The sequence below is a fragment of the Taudactylus pleione genome, unplaced genomic scaffold (genome assembly GCF_031769625.1).
Source record: "Taudactylus pleione unplaced genomic scaffold, aTauple2 ptg000034l, whole genome shotgun sequence".
Taxonomy (NCBI): Eukaryota; Metazoa; Chordata; class Amphibia; order Anura; family Myobatrachidae; genus Taudactylus; species Taudactylus pleione.
This window is the reverse complement of record NW_028284436.1, coordinates 2,379,640-2,400,014: the sequence shown is the minus strand read 5'-3', so window position 1 is coordinate 2,400,014 and position 20,375 is coordinate 2,379,640. Positions and strand designations below refer to the sequence as shown.

General features: G+C 46.9%; 1 protein-coding gene across 1 annotated transcript in view; it reads left to right on the top strand.

Annotated features, from left to right (window-relative positions):
* Positions 1-20,375, top strand: part of ADAM12 (ADAM metallopeptidase domain 12) — a 736,937-nt gene that overhangs the window by 702,698 nt on the left and 13,864 nt on the right. The window lies entirely within an intron of this gene.

Below are 20,375 nucleotides of genomic sequence, written 5' to 3'. Positions count from 1 at the left end.
TACAAATAAACAGTTTGGGAAATGTTTTATAGTTCATTTGAATCATCTCTTTTACTCTTCGCCAACAAAGATCGCAAAGACAATATTTTCTGTAACAGTCTAAACACTGAACGAAATGCACTTGATAGCTACCAGATACATACTGTAACCAAGCGGTAACTTAACACTACTGTAAATCAGCATGCATAAAGATATCTGTTCTATAGGGGGCTATTCAACTTGTTAATTATGGGGTGTCCGAACGGACCCCTATAATTAACGTTTCTTCTTGACGCGAGCGCCGGAATAATTCATAATTTCTTGCGGTGCGGAGTCAGCTGATCCGAAAATCAGCTGTCTCCCCGAATGCTTTCGCTGCTCTGACCTACAGGCAGTGCCGTAACTAGGGTATTTGGAGCCCAGGGCAAATTTGAAAATGAAGCCCATCCACCCCCCCACACCACTACGTGCGCGTGCTGAAAAATGGGTGTGGTCACAAGGGGCGTGGCCACTGCAAAATGGGGCGTGTCAACTTGACACACCTTTCTTGTCACTGGGAACATTTTTCCATTTGCACCTTAATACAGTGCCTCTTATACAGTCCCCCCTATATAGTAGCCCCAGTATACAATGCCCCCAGTAGTGGTCCCTCTTATGCAGGCCTCCAGTAGTTACCCTTATACAGTACCCCCAGTAGTAGTCCCCATTATGCAGCCCCCGATTAGATTAGTTCACCTTATACAGGCCCCCAGTAGTGATCCCCCATATGCAGTGCCCTTTACACAGTTCCCCCTGTAGTAGTCCCCCTTATGCAACCCGCCATTAGTTCCCCTTATACAGTGCCCCCAGTAGTGATCCCCCATATCCAGCCCCCCAGTTTGCCCCTTATACAGTGCCCCAGTAGTTGTCCCCCCTATGCAGTGCCCCCTGTAGTGGTTCTCCCTTTTCAGTGCCCCCTGTAGTGGTCCCCCCTGTGCAGTGCCCCCAGTAGTAAGCCCCTTATATAGTGCCCCAGTAGGAGTCCCCCTTGATGCAGTGCCCCCAATAGTAGTGGTCCCCCCCAGTAGTAGTCCCCCCCAATGCAGTGGCCCCAGTAGTAGTCCCCCCTGCACAGTGCCCTTTATAGTGGCCGCAGTAGGAGTCTCCCTTAATGCAGTGCCCCCTGTAGTAGACCCCAGTAGTGGTCCCCTCAATGCAGTGCCCCCAGTAGTGGTCCCGTGCCCCCCCTCGAAGCAGTGCCCCCAGTAGTAGTCCCCTCTTTAGTAATAGTCCCCCCCTGTAGTGGTCCCCCTCCCCGAAGCAGTGCCCCCAGTTGTATCCCCCCCCAGTAGTAGTCCCCAGTAGTGGATCCCTCCCCCCCTGAAGCAGTGCCCCCAGTAGTAGTCCCCTCCTTAGCCTTCCCCCCCCCCCAATAAATACACACTGAAATGAAACAATAAATAAAGTAAAAATTCTTACCTGAATCCACGCTGCCATCCGCACTTCAGTCCTCCCGGGCTTGCATGCTCTGCATTATGGGAGAGACGTCATGATGTCATGACGTCTCTCCCATTACCCACTGCAGGAGCCGGAAGGGAGCCGGCTCTTGCAGTGGGCGCTGCGGCTGCAGCAGTCAATGAGTGTCTATCTGACGCTCATTGACTGCTGTTTAACACACACACACCGCTGCCAGCGCTGGCGGTGATGTGTGTGCAGCAGCAGCAGCCAATGAGAGTCTGTCTGACCTCATTGGCTGCTGATTCACACACACATCGCTGCCGCTCGGCAGTGATGTGTGTGCAGTAGCAGCAGCAGCCAATGAGAGTCGTCTGCCACCCTGAGAGTCGTCTGCCATGAGAGCACGTCCGCCTGCCACCCTCCTCCTGGTGCTATTGGGCAAGCGCTCAGGGGGGGGGAGGGGCTCAGCTGTGCAGCACAGGACTGGCGCTGGGAAGCCTAGCGCCGGTCCTGTGTAAATGTGTAGTGCTGACCGCACACACACTGCGGTTGGCACTACACTGGCCAACTAGGGCAGGCAGAAAATTTAAATTTTCCCCTGCTTTTGTAAAAATTAAGTGTTGATGGATAGGCCCCATAGTTATGTAACTCAGAATTAGGGACCTATGTATCACGGCACTGCCGCGTTTATTAACCCCCTGTAATGCGGCGGATATTTTCATTTTCAATTAAAATATCCCCGCTATGTACAAAAGTGAACCCGCAGGGACAGCAATAGCGACAGCCGCTCTTCCCTTCCCGTTACTTCCCTTGTATATTGGAGGAATCTTTCACATTTGTGAAAGACTCCTCCAGGGGACTTTGACACTGCACATACACACAGTGTCAGTTTCCCACGCTGGCCGAGTGCTGCGGGAGAGAGATCGGAAGATCTCTCTCCTGCTCGTAAGCCTCCATAGGCTCAAAACGGTTTACACCATCTGAAGATAGTGCAAACTCAGAAAAGCTCGTAGACCCCACTGATAATAATGGGGGCTACGATCTGCAGCGCTAATTAGCCTTCTGCGGCAGATTTCTGTGATATCTCCTGCATTGTGCTATTAGTACATAGCAACCAGGGGCGTTTCAAGAGAGGAGGGGGCTCATGTGCAGTCTCTGTCTGGGGCCCCCTCCTCTCTCTCTGGCGGCCGACAGCGCACTGAGCGCAGCGCTGCAGCGGTAGACTCTGGGCTTTAGCCTGTGCCCAGAATCTACAGCATATGCGCAGGTCACTGGGAAAACGATGCGGCAGCCATTTCCCCTGTGTTTTCCTTACTGTGCATTAGCAAAATGCAGGGAAAATGGCCACAGCGGCCATTTTCCAGGCGATTTTGACAGCGCTGATACCGACATCGACTTGGGACTCCAAAGGCGGAGAGGTAAGTATTAAAAATATGGGTGCAGGGTGCACCCATTAAAGATACGCCCCTGATAGCAACAATTCCTAACATTATGCAGAAACTGCTGTTTCTACAATAATTTTATGAAGGATAAATAAGCTTGATCTAAAGGCCACTGAAAGTGGGAAACATCTCAGTGTTCATAAAATCACCCATTATGTATGGGGCATCCACATAGAGCAGGCTTCGATAACTTAAAGTTTCTAAACCAGGGGGTAGATTTCTGTACTAAAGCTTCTAAAAATGAAAAGTAGTGTTATTGCCCATAGAAACCAATCAGATTCTGTCTAGGATGCAACAGCGAAATGATAGCTAGAATTTCATTGGTTGCTATGGGTGACTAGATCACTTTTCATTTTTAGAGGCTTTAGTAAATATACCCCCACGAATCCGCAACTCCTGGCACACAGGACAGTTTGAAAGTCCAGACTTAAATTTTAGATTTTATAATTAAAATAGCAATTTGTTTATTTATTAACACAGATAAGAAACTATACCAATAGTCATTGTACTGGTCTTGCCAGCTTTTTGACCATACCGCTCTCACTACAAAGAGTGGCTGACCCCTGTTTTAGACCTTTTATAACCATAGTGATAATAAGCAGATGACTTACTCTACTTTTGTTGGTTAGATACACTCCAGCTACTGGTACCTTCCTCTGGAGCCTTTTCTTCAGTAAAGGGAGACATGTCTGAAGTCATCTGCATACATAGATCAGCTGTAGCATTAAAACCACTGACACATGAAGTGAATAACACTAATTATCTTGTTACAATGGCACCTTCCCAAGGGGAGGGATATATTAGGCAGCAAGTGAATGGTCCATTCATAAAGGTGATGTGTGGTAAGCAGGAAAAATGGGCAGGTGTGAGAGAGAGATTTTGACAAAGATCAAATTGTGATGTGACTGGGTTAAAGCATCTCCAAAATGATAGGTCTTGTGGGGTGTTCCCGGTGTGCAGTGGTTAGTAGGGGTGTGCACCGGCCACTTTTCGTGTTTTGGTTTTGGATCTGGATCTTTCTTCGTGTTTTGGATCTGGATTGGTTTTGCCAAAACCACCCTTCCGTGTTTTGGGTTCTGGGTTTTGTGTTTTGGATCTGTATTTTTTTTTTAAAAAAGCATAAAACAGCTAAAATCACAGAATTTGTGGGTTTTTCTGCTCCTATGCTATTATTAACCCCAATAACCTTAATTTCCACTCATTTCCAGTCTATTCTAAACACCTCACACCTCACAATAGTGTTTTTATGTCCAAAAGGTTGCACCGAGGTAGCTGGATGACTATGCTAAGTGACACGAGTGGGCGGCACAAACACGTGACCCATCTAGGAGTGGCACTGCAGTGGCAGACAGGATGGCAGTTTGAAAAACTAGGCCCCAAACAGTACATAATGCAAAGAAAAAAAAGAGGTGCAAGATGGAATTGTCCTTGGGACCTCCCACCCACCCTTATGTTGTATAAACAAGACATGCACGCTTTAACAAACCAATCATTTCAGCGCTAGGGTCTGCCACACGACTGTGGCTGAAATTATTGGTTTGTTTGGGCCCCACAAAACAAGCTGGCAATTAATCTGTCCCTGCACAAACTGGCTCTACGGAGGCAAGATGTCATCCTCATCCTCCTCATCCTCACCCTCTTCAGTGTTGTGTACATCCTCATCCTCACAGAGTATTAATTTGTCCCCGCTGGAATCCACCACCACAGGTCCCTACGTTCTGGAGGCTGGTCTCCCTGGAAGAGTTGATAATTCATTTTTATGAATATGCAGCTGACAAGGTTCCCAGCTGCACTAAACACTCTTTCGGAGTACACACTGGAGGGGGGGCAACTCAGGTAAAATAGACCAGTTTGTACAGGGGCCTCCAAATTGCCTCTTTTTCCTGCCAGTACAGGTACGGACTGTCTGATATGCCTACTTGGATGCTGTCACCGATGTAATCCTCCACCATTCTGTCAATGGTGACAGTATCATATGCAGTGACAGTAGACATATCAGAAATTGTTGCCAGGTCCTTCAGTCCTGACCAGATGTCCAAACTTGGTCCTGCCTGCAGTTTTTTCCTGGCAGCCCCAGTTGCGGGAGAAAATGAAGAAGGAGCTGTTGACGTGTCACGTTCTGCTTCAGCTGACAGTGTTTTCACCAGCAGGTCTTTGCACCTCTGCAGGCTTGTGTCGGCCGGAAAGAGAGACACCACATAGGCTTTAAACCTAGGATCGTCAACAGATTGACCACCCTGGAATCCTGGCAAAGCGAATGAAGGGCTTCATCCACAAGTCCCACATGCAGAGTGGAATCGCTCCATCTTAGCTCCTCCTTCACTTTCTCCAGCTGCTTCTGCAAAAGACCTGACTCAAGCTGGCAGTGTCTGAACTGACTTCACGTGTGGCAAGTTCGAAGGGCTGGAGAACCTTGCACAACACGGAAATCATTCTCCACTGTGCTTGAGTCAGGTGCATACCCCCTCCTTTGCCTATGTCATAGCTGGATTTATAAGCTTGAATGGCCTTTTGCTGCTCCTCCATCCTCTGAAGCATATAGAGGGTTGAGTTCCACCGCGTCACAACCTCTTGCTTCAGGTGATGGCAGGGCAGGTTCAAGAGTGTTTGCTGGTGCTCCAGTCTTCGGCTCGCAGTCGCTGAATGGCGAAAGTGGGCAGAAATTTTTCGGGCCACCCAAAGCGTCTCCTGCACGCCCCTGTCGCTTTTCAGAAAATTCTGCACCACCAAATTTATTGTGTGAGCAAAACATGGGACGTACTGGAATTTGCCCAGATGTAATACCCGCACAATATTGGTGGCGTTGTCAGATATCACAAATCCCCAGGAGAGTCTAAATGGGGTAAGCCACTGGGCGATGATTTCCCTCAATTTCTCTAAGAGGTGTGCCTCTTACTGAAACCGGTGATACACAGTGTAGCCTGCCTTGGAACGAGCTGGCGTTTCTGAGATGCTGCTACTCGTGACGCTGCTGTTGTTGCTGCATTAGGTGATACATCTACCCAGTGGGCTGTCACAGTCATATAGTCCTTAGTCTGCCCTGGTCCACTTGTCCACATGTCCGTGGTCAAGTGGACATTGAGTACAACCGCATTTTTCAGGACACTGAGGACACTTTTTCTGACGTTTCTGTACAGTCTCGGTATCGCCTGCCTACTGAAGTGGAATCTAGACGGGATTTGGAACCGGTGACACACTACCTCCATCAATTGTCTAAATCCCACTGCACTAATGGCGGATACCGGACGCACGTCTAACACCAACATAGCAGTCAAGGCCTCAGTTATACGTTTTGCTTCAGGATGACTGCTGTCGTACTTCTTCCTCCTCGCTAAGGACTGTTGGAGGGTCAGTTGTTTAGTAAAAGTAGTGGTGTTCCTACTTCCTCTCTGGGATGATGAACGACTCCCAGCAGCAACAGCAGCAGTGACAGCAGTAGGCGTAGCAATACAGGATCCTCCAGAGGAATCCCGGATAGGAGAGTCAGTCATGCCAGTGACATGGCCTGCAGGACTACTTCCGATCCTGACTAAGGAGGAAATTGACGAGGAGGGAGTTGGCGGTGTGGTTTGCAGGAGCTTGGATACAACAGGACGAAGGGATTTAGGTGTCCCTGGATTGCTTACGGTCTTAGCCAAAGTTTCTGAACTTGACAGTAACTTTTTATGAACACGCTGCAGGTGACGTATAAGGGAGGATGTTCCTAGGTGGTTAACGTCCCTACCCCTACTTATTTCACCTTTACATATGGTACATATGGCAAGACAGTTGTTGTCCGGATTTGGATAGAAATATTGCCAGACCAAAGAGGTGGAATGTTTGGTCTTCTGCCCAGGCATGACCGTGATGGGCTTTTTCATCCCACAGACAACAACTGTGTCCCCTGGAGCCTGATTTAAACAAACCACATCAGAATCCTCCTCGCCAACTTCCTCCTCAGCACCAGCTACACCAGTATTCTCATCCTGTTGTACTTCAACAGTGACATCTTCAATTTGCATATCAGCAAGTGGACTGTGGGTGCTCCTTTTAGCACTTGCAGAGGGCTTGCAAATGGTGGAAAGAGCCACCGCTTCCCGTCCAGAGCTGGGAAGGTCAGGCATCGCAACCGCCGCCACACTTGGACTCTCCTTGGGGATTTGTGATATCTTCTTAGAACGCACAGTTCTTCGCTGTGCTTTTGCCAGCTTAACTGGAGAGCTTCCATAGTCATGTGAAGCTGAACCACTAGTCATGAACATAGGGAAAGACCTTAGCCGTTCCTTGCCACTCCGTGTTGTGAATGGCATATTGGCAAGTTTATGTTTCTCCTCAGATGATTTAAATGTTTTTTTTAAGGTCATTTGTCATTTGGGGATGAATATGCCCTCTACTATAACATTGAGCATCGGCCTTGGCAGACGACTTTGATGGCATGTTATCATCTATGTCATGACTAGTGGCAGCAGCTTCAGCACTAGGAGGAAGTGGTTCTTGATCTTTCCCTATTTTATTTTTATCAGAGAAAGTTTGGTCCTCCATTTATATTATATTGATATATACGTGCGGCTAAGGCGCACACAAACATAGAAAATAATTTTTATTTTTGTTGGAGACTAGTGCACTTTGTGGGTTACACCACCCTTTCAGAAATGAGCCAGCCGGCTCTTTACTTAAGGGACACAGGCACACACTTGGCGCTGCTCCTTTGTTGATGCACGTGCAGTTACAGTGCACACAATTCACAAAGACAGAAAAAAAAGAAGAATTTTTTATTTTTTGTGGAGCGCCCTTTGAGGGTTACACCATCCTTTAACAGACAGACGCACACTTGGCGCTGCTGCTTTGAGGATGCACGTACAGTGCAGACAATTCACAAACACAGAAGAAACTTTTTTATTTTTGTTGGAGTGCACTTTGGGGGTTACACCACCCTTTAACAGACAGACGCATGCTTGGCGCTGCTGCTTTGAGGATGCACGTACAGTGCACACAATTCACAAACACAGAAGAAAATGTTTTTTATTTTTGTTGGAGTGCACTTTGGGGGTTACACCACCCTTTAACAGACAGACGCACGCTTGGCGTGATGTACTACAGTGCGCACAGGGCCTGATTCAGACCCGCTCACGAGCTCTGAGCGCTCGCAAGCGGGTCAATGTTGCCCAAGTGCGCATGTGCACGACGGAGGCGTTCTCTTTTTTGGAGTGTACTTTGGGGGTTACAGCACCCTTTAACGGACAAGCCAGCTGGCCCTTTACTTATGACACAGGCGCACGCTTGGCGCTGCTCCTTTGTTGATGCACGTGCAGCCACAGTGCACACAATTCATAAACACAGAAAATAATTTTTTATTTTGTTTGGAGTGCACTTTGGGGGTTACAGCACCCTTTAATGGACAAGCCAGCCGGCCCTTGATTTATTACACAGGCGCACGCTTGACGCTACTACGTGCGGCTACTGCGCACACAATTCACAAACACAGAAAAAAAGAATACATTTTTTTTGGAGTGCACTTTGGGGGAGCCCCTGATGCACAGATCACCCCCTGCAGAACACTACAGCACCCCTCTAGGACTACAGCCTTTATTGGACACTGCACAACACAGTCCAGCCAGCCGCATATACTTTGGAGTGGACACTATGCCCCTATGGACAACTGACTGCACAACACAGCCCAGCCAGCCCCTATAACAGCAGCACAACACAGCCCAGCTAGCCCTAGCTCCCACCCTCCCTATCCACTGTCCACAGCCAGAGTGAGAAATGGCGCCGACGCGGGGACCTTTTATAGAATCCAAAACTCGCGAGATCCGGAAGGTGGGATGATGATGTTTTGCCTCAATTTCAGATCCGAGTCAGGCGGGAAAAGTCGAGCCTGACTCGGATACGACTCGGATCGGGGGGGCTCGGGGGGGTTGGATTTCAGAAATCCGAACCCGCTCATCCCTAGTTAGTACCTATCATAAGTGGTCCAAGGGAGGACAACTTGTGAACTGGAGACAGAGTCATGGACGCATCAGGCTCATTGATGTGCGTTGGGAGGGAAGGCTAGCCCGCCTGGTCCAATCCCACAGAAGAGCTACTGTAGCACAAATTACTGGCTATGATAGAAAGATGTCAAAACACACAGGGCATCGCAGGGCCCATACTGACCCCTGTCCACCACCAAAAGTGAGCACATGAGCGTCAGAACTGGACCATGAAGCAGTGGAAGAAGATGGCTTGGTCTGATGAATCACGTTTTCTTTCACATCTAATGGATGTTGTGCAGGATGTGCATCATTTACCTGCTGGGGAACCATGGGTCCTGTCTTTCATGTGGATGATACTGTGACACGTACGGCCTACCTAATCATTGTTGCAGACCAAGTACACCCCTTCATGGCAACTCTATTCCGTGATGGCAGTGGCCTCTTGTCAGCAGGCATAATATGCCCCGCCCTGCAAACACTATTCAGGTCTGGTGTGAGGAACATGACAAATAGTTCAAGGTGTTGACTTGGTCTCCAAATTCCCCAGATTTCAATCCAATTAAGCATCTCTGCGATGTGCAGGGAAAAACAAGTCTGAGCCATAGAGACCCAACTTACAAGACTTAAAAGATCTGCTGTTAACATCTTAACCATTTTCAGAAGTCTTGCGGAGTCTATGTCTTGATGGGTCACGTGTACTGTATAAGTGAAGCTAATGAGACTGCGCTATATGGTCACCTAAAAAATAAATTAAATCTGTAGTAACCCGTGTAGTTGGTGCTTGGGGATGGAGATGGTTGGTAAGGAAGATGCTGCTATCAATATCAAGGTGGTCACCTGATGGACGTCAATAGAGAAAGAGGGGAGGTGATAGCGCAACTAGTCGTATAAACCCAGAGATATCATCTATTACAAGGTGGATTACTTGACAAAAAACACAGATTTATTACACATACTATATAAAATACATTTTAAAAAAACAAGCATAATAAAACATTTGCAATTGATGTCTGTAATACTGTATACAAAACATATATAGTAAAAAGAAAAAATGGAAAAATATGACAATGGATAAAAAGGATGAAGGTTGATGAGGATAAAAATAAGTGAAAAAAGTTGATGAAGAAAAAAGTAAAAAATAAAGGAAGAAGTCAAATTGATGATAGTAAAAATCCCTGATGGGAAAACAAGTCTTTGTGGATTCAAAGCACGTTGCTAAAGGATAAATGAGAATGGCCTAACCTGCAGGTTGGTATGTATTGAGGTCCGTGTCTCCCAAAAAAATCGGGTCCTGGATTCACTGATGTCACCAATTGGTTTGATGTACTCAGTAGTGCATGGCTGGATGCCGTAACCCAATGGAAGCTGGCGATCCTATGTGAAAATGGAAAAAATGTCCGTGTATAACGAAGGATCAGGGTGCTTGTGCAGCTATTGGGCTTCCGATAGTGCTGACAGCTGTGAACTGGTCAGCTAAGGCAATAATGAGTGGTGGCTCCTTTGTCTCCCAAAGAATCGGGTGCTTGGTCCAATAATGTGACCAATTAATGTGATGTACTAATAGTACACAGCTGGATGCCGTGATCTGATTGAAGCTGCCAATCCTCTGTAAAATAGAGTACATGTCTGTGTGTAACGGAGGACCAGGTGCTTGTACAGGTGAATGGTGCTGACGGCTGTGAGCTGGTCAGCTGAGGTAATGATGACATCTGGCCCCTTGTGGAGTATGTCGGGACCCAGCCCAGGAGGGAAGGGAGATAGATCACAATGGTGTCTGGTGAGAACGGACAAAGGCTCATCCAAAGCAGCATGTAGAAGGCAGATCTGTGGTGGCTGTCAGCTCCGACGGGGTTACAATGTATGGAAGATCATAGCACTGCGCATGCCCAGTCGGGAGTCACACAGCAAAAGTGGGATGGCTGTATTACAGTACATACTGTGCGGTTGATGTTGCACACTTCATTCAGAGACCTCTCTCTCAAACAGAGCCCACTCACTACCAATTTCTGAAGTCATGAAATCACAATAGTGTTGAAGTCTGAGACAGCGCTGACAGTGGCGCAATTGTGCAACTTCAACCGCACAGTCAGTATGTACTGTAATACAGCCATCCCACTTTCGCTGTGTGACTCCCGACCCACTGGGCATGCGTAGTGCTACATGGACTATGGAGCAGTTCCACTGGGCATGCGCCAGATATCCCATTGCAACTCCTCCACTGGGCATGCACCAGAGATCCCATTGTAACCCCCTCGGAGCTGGCTGACAGCCACCACAGCGCCGACGTGCCAATATTGCCGCAAGTTTGCGGTTTTAAATGCACAATCAGTTTGTAATACAGAGACCTCTCTCTCAAACAGAGCCCACTACCAGTTACTGAAGTCATGAAATCACTATCGTGTAAAAGTCTGAGACGGTGCAGAAATTTTGCGTTTTCAATCGCACAATCAGTTTGTAATATAGAGACCCCACTATTAAACAGCCTATTACTAATGTCTAAAGTCATGAAATCACTATACAGTAGTCTGGGATGCAGTGTGTGACTCCCGACACACTGGGCATGCACAGTAGAAATAGACTCGAAATGCCATAGCGCGACTAGCAAGGTTCTACGTGGGTACTGACTGTATTGGAGCCCCGTACATGCCTTCTGAAGCACACAGTGGCATAAAGTAGCATAGAAATGCCAGGTGGTGGGAAGTTGTGGATAATGTATTGAACACTGAACTAGTGAAGATTTAAAAAAATATATATTTATATTTTCAAAGTTTCGAACCCGCGGGACAAGAAGATGGGAGAAGCAGTGAGGCTAGGCATTAGCCCCCTAGCCCACACGCCTCAGCCCGATATTACAGTAGTTCCTAAAGTCATGAAATCACTACAATGTCTAAGTCTGGGACAATGCCGACAGTACTTACATTGCCGCAAGTGTGCAACTTCAACCGCACAGTCAGTGTGTAATACAGAGCTGTGCGTGCATGTGAAATATTTTTATATAAAAGTAGAGGGCTCACACACTTAATGATTTCAAACTTCATTATACATTCTTCTACAGCCCTGATTCCATGTGGAAAATGCTGTACTACTGTATAGTGTACCGAATCGCCGCTTCTGTCAGCCAATCATCGGGCGGTGATACAGAACATGCATTGGAAATCAGACGCATGCGCTGTGTAGTTTAGGAAAAGTGACACCTGGTGGACAAAAAGTTGTATTACACGTTAGGACTTTTTATCCAGTGCTAGGCTACATCACAAAACTTTCTGTGTGGAGCGACTCATGGCGTAGTGTGTGGTGCGCCATGCATGGTGCGCTACATGGCATATGGAGCAACAAACTAGCTGGGCACATCTGTATGATGCAGCAGCCGCGGCTTTTTCTCACGCACAGTTCCATTGTGCTTCAATTGTGACTTTCTGTGTGTTTTAAACAAATTTCTGTGCGGTTAAAGTCGCAGCCCAACGTCTCTAGTGCACTGTGTGTAGTGTTTAGCTCCATCTGCAATTAGAATAAGATGCAAAATATAAAGAAAAATACAGTACACTACTCCACTTGGAGCGCCTCAGTCACACTAGATGTCTTGCACAGGCTTGCCAAATTCCTGGTTTACCTAATGCCGCGATCGCTAACCCGTCGCTTGTGAGCCAGCGGTAGCTCGCAGCCACGAGCATGGTTACTCGCCTTATGGCGGTAGCACGACGGGTGTTCTCCTTACGGCAGTAGGCTTGACGGCATGCTAGCCGCACATAGGGCGTGCGTTATACGCGATGCGGCAGCAGTGCATGACCGACACTGCCAGCAGCCTCCCTGCTTACCACATTAAGAGACACCGGGCACTTGTTTGGAGGGAGTGTGGGACCTGGTCATCCACTGTCCCGCCTGCACAGTCCATCAAGCAGCCCCCTGCTGCCCACTGACAGCTCTCAAGCATCAGAGGTAGAGTCGGGCATTTTGAAAGGGGGCTGTCCCGCCTGCACAAACCATCCAGCAGCCCCCTGCTCCCCGCTGACCGCTCTCCACATTTTATTTTTGAGAACTAAAATCTGACTGATAACCAAATTTTTCATAGAAAAAACAACAAAGCATTTATTAATATAGTGGTATTTATCACTGTATTATCACTGTATTAATAAATGGATTGTTGTTTTTCTATGAACAATTTGGTTATTAGCCAGATTTTAGTTTTCAAAAATAAAGTGTGGCTCTTCAAGACGTCTAATTTTTCTCAAGTAGCTCCCACCCCAATTAAGGTTGGAGACCACTGCCCTAATGTATGATTTTTACTACTGGTAATATAATATGAGACTGGACATGCCGGACTTGTAGGCCCACCACTACTAGTAGTAATATAATAATATATGAGACGGGACATGCCGGACTTGTAGGCCCACTACTACTAGTAATATAATATGAGACTAGACAGCCAGACTTGTAGACCCACCACTACCTGTAATATAATATGAGACTGGACGTGCCGGACTTGTAGGCCCACCACTACTGGTAATATAATATGAGACTGGACGTGCCAGACTTGTAGACCCACCACTACTAGTAATATAATATGAGACTAGACAGCCGGGCTTGCAGGCCCACCACTACTAGTAATATAATATGAGACTGGACGTGCCGGACTTGTAGGGCCACCACTACTAGTAATATAATATGAGACTGGACCTGCCGGACTTGTAGGCCCACCACTACTAGTAATATAATATGAGACTGGACAGCCGGGCTTGCAGGCCCACCACTACTAGTAATATAATATGAGACAGGACGTGCCAGACTTGTAGGCCCACCACTACTAGTAATATAATATGAGACTAGACAGCCGGGCTTGCAGGCCCACCACTACTAGTAATATAATATGAGACTGGACGTGCCGGACTTGTAGGGCCACCACTACTAGTAATATAATATGAGACTGGACCTGCCGGACTTGTAGGCCCACCACTACTAGTAATATAATATGAGACTGGACGTGCCGGACTTGTAGGTGCACCACTACTGGTAATATAATATGAGACAGGACGTGCCAGACTTGTAGGCCCACCACTACTAGTAATATAATATGAGACTAGACAGCCGGACTTGCAGGCCCACCACTACTAGTAATATAATATGAGACTGGACGTGCCGGACTTGTAGACCCACCACTACTGGTAATATAATATGAGACTGGACGTGCCGGACTTGTAGGCCCACCACTGGTAATATAATATGAGACTGGACGTGCCAGACTTGTAGGCCCACCACTACTGGTAATATAATATGAGACTGGACGTGCCAGACTTGTAGACCCACCACTACTAGTAATATAATATGAGACTAGACAGCCGGGCTTGCAGGCCCACCACTACTAGTAATATAATATAAGACTGGACGTGCCGGGCTTGTAGGCCCACCACTACTAGTAATATAATATGAGACTGGACCTGCCGGACTTGTAGGCCCACCACTACTAGTAATATAATATGAGACTGGACGTGCCGGACTTCTAGGCGCACCACTACTGGTAATATAATATGAGACAGGACGTGCCAGACTTGTAGGCCCACCACTACTAGTAATATAATATGAGACTAGACAGCTGGGCTTGCAGGCCCACCACTACTAGTAATATAATATGAGACTGGACGTGCCAGACTTGTAGGCCCACCACTACTGGTAATATAATATGAGACTGGACGTGCCAGACTTGTAGACCCACCACTACTAGTAATATAATATGAGACTAGACAGCCGGGCTTGCAGGCCCACCACTACTAGTAATATAATATGAGACTGGACGTGCCGGGCTTGTAGGCCCACCACTACTAGTAATATAATATGAGACAGGATGTGCCAGACTTGTAGGCCCACCACTACTAGTAATATAATATGATACTAGACAGCCGGGCTTGCAGGCCCACCACTACTCGTAATATAATATGAGACCGGACGTGCCGGGCTTGTAGGCCCACCACTACTAGTAATATAATATGAGACAGGATGTGCCGGACTTGTAGACCCACCTCTACTAGTAATATAATATGAGACTAGACAGCCGGGCTTGCAGACCCACCACTACTAGTAATATAATATGAGACTGGACGTGCCGGACTTGTAGGGCTACCACTACTAGTAATATAATATGAGACTGGACGTGCCAGACTTGTAGGCCCACCACTACTGGTAATATAATATGAGACTGGACGTGCCAGACTTGTAGACCCACCACTACTAGTAATATAATATGAGACTAGACAGCCGGGCTTGCAGGCCCACCACTACTAGTAATATAATATGAGACTGGACGTGCCGTGCTTGTAGGCCCACCACTACTAGTAATATAATATGAGACAGGATGTGCCAGACTTGTAGGCCCACCACTACTAGTAATATAATATGATACTAGACAGCCGGGCTTGCAGGCCCACCACTACTAGTAATATAATATGAGACCGGACGTGCCGGGCTTGTAGGGCCAACACTACTAGTAATATAATATGAGACAGGATGTGCCGGACTTGTAGACCCACCACTACTAGTAATATAATATGAGACTAGACAGCCGGGCTTGCAGACCCACCACTACTAGTAATATAATATGAGACTGGACGTGCCGGACTTGTAGGGCCACCACTACTAGTAATATAATATGAGACTGGACAGCTGGGCTTGCAGGCCCACCACTACTAGTAATATAATATGAGACTAGACGTGCCGGGCTTGCAGGCCCACCACTACTATTAATATAATATGAGACTGGACGTGCCGGACTTGTAGGCCCACCACTACTGGTAATATAATATGAGACTGGACGTGCCGGACTTGTAGGCGCACCACTACTGGTAATATAATATGAGACAGGATGTTCCAGACTTTTAGGCCCACCACTACTAGTAATATAATATGAGACTAGACAGCCGGGCTTGCAGGCCCACCACTACTAGTAATATAATATGAGACTGGACGTGCCGGACTTGTAGGCCCACCACTACTGGTAATATAATATGAGACTGGACGTGCCGGACTTGTAGGCCCACCACTGGTAATATAATATGAGACTGGACGTGCCAGACTTGTAGGCCCACCACTACTGGTAATATAATATGAGACTGGACGTGCCAGACTTGTAGACCCACCACTACTAGTAATATAATATGAGACAGGATGTGCCAGACTTGTAGGCCCACCACTACTAGTAATATAATATGAGACTGGACAGCTGGGCTTGCAGGCCCACCACTACTAGTAATATAATATGAGACTGGACGTGCTGGGCTTGCAGGCCCACCACTACTATTAATATAATATGAGACTGGACGTGCCTGACTGGTAGGGCCACCACTACTAGTAATATAATATGAGACTGGACGTGCCGGGCTTGTAGGCCCACCACTACTAGTAAACCTCCATCTACTTAATGCTCCTATAAATGGATAACTGCAGAACGTGCCCGTGTGACAGTGGCCCTATTGCAATGTAAGTATTTTCCTCCAGAATAAAGTGAATATGTTACACTGGGAAGATTCTCAGGTGAAAATGAACAGAGTTACCAGTTACATCTTACAGGAAATACCTGCTGCAGCCTCTCCACACAGCAAACATGCCCCATTATGGGAATTGGATTGTGGATTTGAGTTCGGTATAGCTAGCCAAACATATATACTTGTTAAATTGTCTGCTCCATTTATAATCCCTATCTTTAAAGGATAAAAAAAACTATCTAGAGAGAATGTACCGCTCCTTACCTGTCATTTCTATCAATGTGGATAAAGCACAATTATATCGCACAAAGCATTTCCCTAGAGAAGCTTCTGTTCTAGCCACTCCTGCTGCAGTGCAGCCATGACATCCATTACCCTGGATCACACTGTCCTGTTATCCCTGTTTGCAGGAGAATGCATTCTGTCTAACCCGGGCTCGAGTTCCTTTTAACCAAGAGGTAAATGAGTAGGGTGGATGCTGACAATACAGAAGGTGATATATGTAGGAATGGCTATGTAGCTCTCAGATGGGTTAGATTATGTTTTGCGGAGGCAGCTATAGGACTGCAGTGATGGCGAGGGCAGGTATTATATTGCATAGTAATAAGTACGTGCAGTCACGTACAGATGATCCAGGCACACAATGTCTACCCACCAGGCTGCTAGCGGTGCCAAATACTCCAGCCAAAATATTTCAACCTCTGTCTCCATGGATCAAGCCATCCATATACTCTGAATAAAGAGAGGCTCATAAAAGCACTTGCTAGGACAATCCCAAAGGAAATAACCACGGACATTCGAGCCAAATACTATTCCTCATTGCTGGTGGCACCCGTCGGTTTTGAATGAGCGCAGCTTTACAGGGGAGTCATCACATCACAGTTGTAGTCATTCCATCCACGTGTGGTTAATGGAAAGACATGCACCTCTCCTGATAGTCCATCTAACTGCTGCGTCTAACAGCTACACCGCAGGAAACGGGGATAAGGGGGTCGGCTGATTCCCCGTAGAAGAAGAAGAACAAATAACAAGAAAGAGAGGTATCAGATTGACGCAGGGGGAGAAGGAGCTCGACAAAGAATCAAATAACTTTAATTCAGCAGAATTCAAAAGCATAGAAAAGATTCTAAAGCAAACAAGGATTTCTTGTTACCATCGTGTGCTCGCCCACGTGCAGAGGATACTAGGGCCTATTCATTTTCTTTCAAATAAAAGTTTATTGTATTTGTATTAATATGGAAAATATATATAGTTAAAAAGCTGTTATAGGTGAAGCATTACCAGACATAGAGGGGCACTTGGTCAATACTGTAAGGAAAATCTTGACCAATGATGATGGCGGGTTATTGGCTGAGTTCTGTACCCAGGGCCGGATTAAGGATTGTGGGGGCCTGGGGCAACTAAGTTGTGGGGGCCCCATAAAGAAAAATTGCCACTGCCAGGGCAAAATGCAGGATTTAGAGTGGGGGGATATATATAGGTAAATATAGAATTTTATATAGATATATTTACAGATAGATAAAGATAGATATACAGTATAGGTAGAGAGGGACAGGGGTAGAAATTCCCGCTGCATTTGATCCTTGTCAGTTTGCTTATAGGGCAAATCGTTCTACAGACGATGCTGTTTTAACAGTTTTACATATGGTGCAGACCCACTTAGAGCTACAGAGGTCCTATGTTAGAATTTTATTTGTTGATTTTAGTTCGTCTTTTAATACTATTATTCCGGTGCCTTTGGTTTCAAAACTTTTTCAGCTAAGCCTAAATGGGTATATGTGCAATTGGGTCCTGAACTTTTTGAAGGCTAGGCCCCAAGTGGTTAAGTTAGGGGGAAGCGTTGCTGGGGAAGTTTTGCTGAAAACCGGTGCCCCACAGGGGTGCGTTTTGAGTCCATTACTATATTCTTTATTTACTCATGATTGTGTTTCAACTTCACAGTCTGTTAAAATTGTGAAGTTTGCAGACAACATTGCCATTGTGGGTTTAATAGGAAATGAGGGGGAGGAAGCCTATCTGTACGAGGTGCAAAGATTGCTCGAATGGAGTAAGGATAATCGTTTAGTCCTAAATACCACAAAAACTAAATTTTAGGAGGGTGGATTGTGGACCTAAATTGCCAGTGGTTTTGGATGATATGGTCATTGAGGAAAAGGACTCCTTTAAATTTTTGGGAGTTCATATCTCAAAGGACCAGACCTGGTCTCTAAATTCTACACTTGTAGTTAAAAGGGCGCAGCAACGCCTTTTTTTTCTGCGGAGACTAAAGGCAGCTTGTTTGAGTTCAGAGACGCTCCTAAGCTTTTATCGGTGTATAATAGAGAGTGTCCTGACCTACGGGATTATTAAATGGTTAAGAAATTGTTCTGCTGCTGATCGGGGTGTTCTTGATCGCGTGGTCAAGACTGCAAGTAAAATAGTGGGTGTGAAATTGCCCAAAATTCAAGTTCTCTATGACAGCAGAGTATTAAAGCGGACTAGAAGTATTTTAGCTGACCCAAATCATCCTAACTATATGGTTTTCGAAAGATTACCATCAAATGTACGATTTAGGAGTGTGCGCGCACGTAGAAAGAGGTTATATAATAGCTTCTTTCCAGGAGCTGTTCGTCTATTGAACTGTAAGGGGGAGAGAGAAAGGGAGGGTGAGAGGGAGGAAGGAACAGGGAGGGAGGAGAGAGACAGAGGAAGTAAGGGGAGAGAGAAAGGGAGGGAGAGAGGAAGTAACAGGGAGGGAGGAGAGAGACAGAGGGAGTACGGGGAGAAAGGGAGGGAGAGAGGAAGGTAGAGGGAGGGAGGAGAGAGACAGGGAGTACGGGGAGAGAGAAGGTGGAAGGAACAGGGAGGGAGGAGAGAGACAAAGGGAGTAAGGGAAGAAAGGGAGGGAGAGAAGGTGGAAGGAACAGGGAGGGAGGAGAGAGACAAAGGGAGTAAGGGAAGAAAGGAAGGGAGAGAAGGAGGAAGGAACAGGGAGGGAGGAGAGAGACAAAGGGAGTAAGGGAAGAAAGGGAGGGATAGAGGAAGGAACAGGGAGGGAGGAGACAGAGGGAGTAAGGGAAGAAAGGGAGAGAGAAAGGAAGGAATAGGGAGGGAGGAGAGAGACAAAGGGAGTAAGGGGAGAGAGAAAGGGAGGGAGGGAGGAACAGGGAGGGCGGAGAGAGACTGAGGGAGTAAGGGGAGAGAGAAAGGGAGGGACAGGGAGGGAGGAGGGAGACAGAGGGAGTAAGGGGAGAGGGACAGTGAGGGAGGAAAGAGAGAGGGAGGGAGACAGAGGGAAATAGAGGAAGAGAGAGGGAGAGACAGAGAGAGAGAGGAAGGGAGTGAGAGGGAGGAGGAGACAGGGGAAGAGAGAGAGGGAGGATGGGAGCGCACACACAAACCTCTTGCATCTGCAGCAGGCAACACATCAACCTTCTGATGGGAGCCGGCACTTCACTGCATTAGGCCCCTATGTCGAGCGAATGTGGTACAGGTGTAGGACCACCATCTTAAAGGTTTTACAGAGACTTATAGAAGGAATAAAAAGAATCATTAAATACCACTGGGTCGTAGCTAAGAGCACCCTTTTTATTCCTCAGGGACATAATGGTTTGGGGTGCTTTCTAGCTCGCAAGCAAGCAGCTATATCTATCCGTGGCTTCAAGCGAAAACCTTGTTCCTAAGTTGAGGTTTTGTCTCTATCACCATCAGCCTAACGCGCCCGTCAAATAGTCACTATAATATGCGGCGTACTTACTCATGAGGATTTGAACCGGTGGGGATCCAATGAAGCCTCTACAGCTTCACTAGTCCACTATTTCTCAGTTTAGGTAACGCTATCTAAGATGTCATTACCAGCAGCGAAAAAGCCTAGCCTGACAAATTGCCTGGTTCTGCCAACCCCCTGGAGGCCCATGGGGAAGGCGGTAAGTGCGGGTAAATGGATTAATCAGATATTTCTCCAGCACTAACCAATTGATAAATGTGGTCTATTCATTATTGCTTCAGTGTGGAGATTGCTAACCCGAAGCAACTTAGTACAGCTGAGTCTGACCCAGCGGCGTTAGTGTGCATGCATGAACTTGGGTTCACGCATGCACACACATTTGCCGACT